Here is a 1,049-nt window from a genome sequence, read left to right as displayed (position 1 = left end):
AAGCATACTATTTACATAAAATGTTTATATGTTATATATAAAATATATATTTTTTATAGTTAGTCACTGTGCCAACTAAAACTATTTATAATTTTTCATCTCTTTCTGACTGTGGTATTCTTGTCCTGACAGTATCATAAATAAGAAAGAGACCAGGGTTCAGAGTAGTACCAAGAGAGCACATGACAGAATGACCAGGGAGGGGCATCATCAATTCTAACTTTTTGGACATGGAACACCCGTCAGAAGAGTTAACTCTGGCACCCCGAGGGCAGAGAGCCAGACAATACTAGGTCAAGGTGTGCATAAAACAACACATTATTGATGCAGGATCTAGTTACAATGTAGCTGTAAAGTGCTGCCTTGTCTTTGCCCCCTGCTCAAAATAAAGCTGTTACCTTTCTAGCCCTGTCCGCCATGGTGCTTAGCAGCCAGGGATGCATGGTCTCAGACATGTTTACCAAGTAAAACACTGACTTGAGGGTCGCCTGGGTGGCTCAGTCATTAAGCGTCTGCCTTCAGCTCAGGTCATGCTCCCAGGGTCCTGGGATCGAGCCCCACATCGGGCTCCCTGCTCAGCGGGAAGCCTGCTTCTTCCTCTCCCCCTCCCCCTGCTTGTATTCCCTCTCTCGCTGTGTCTCTCTCTGTCAAATAAATAAATAAAATCTTTTTTAAAAAATTTAAAAAAATAATAAAAAAAAAACCATTATTTATGAGGAAGAAAGAGGAGAATTCAAAAAGCTTCTCATGGCTAATTTCTTGCTTGAAAAAATACCCACTGCTGAGGGAAGCTGTGAAAAGGCAGAAGTAGCCTTGAGCCTAGGAAAGAGAAAAGGGAGACTAGCCCTGACCCTTCCAATGGCTCATGAATAAAGTAGTCATGGTGGGCCCTCTCTCCATTCCCTTAGCAGAGCAGGACTTCGTTATCCCCCACTGTGTTGAGTGACACAACCAGCTTCAGAGCTGGAAAAGACTTTAGAGCATGTCATTCAGGCTCATTTTTTAGAGGGAAATGAAGTTCAGAGAGAACGAGGGACTTGTCTGTGGTC

The 1,049-nt window shown here is 43.3% G+C and overlaps 1 non-coding gene across 1 annotated transcript; it reads left to right on the top strand.

Annotated features, from left to right (window-relative positions):
• Positions 1 to 324: 324 nt before the first annotated feature.
• On the top strand, positions 325 to 455 carry LOC118018243. The gene has a single exon (XR_004681333.1). It is a non-coding gene; the product is annotated as a small nucleolar RNA SNORA63 (small nucleolar RNA).
• Positions 456 to 1,049: the final 594 nt, after the last annotated feature.

This window comes from Mirounga leonina, unplaced genomic scaffold (genome assembly GCF_011800145.1).
Source record: "Mirounga leonina isolate KUSES-001 unplaced genomic scaffold, KU_Mleo_1.0 Mir_170, whole genome shotgun sequence".
Lineage (NCBI taxonomy): Eukaryota > Metazoa > Chordata > Mammalia > Carnivora > Phocidae > Mirounga > Mirounga leonina.
Note: the sequence above shows the minus strand (reverse complement) of the source record. Positions and strands in the feature narration are given on the sequence as shown.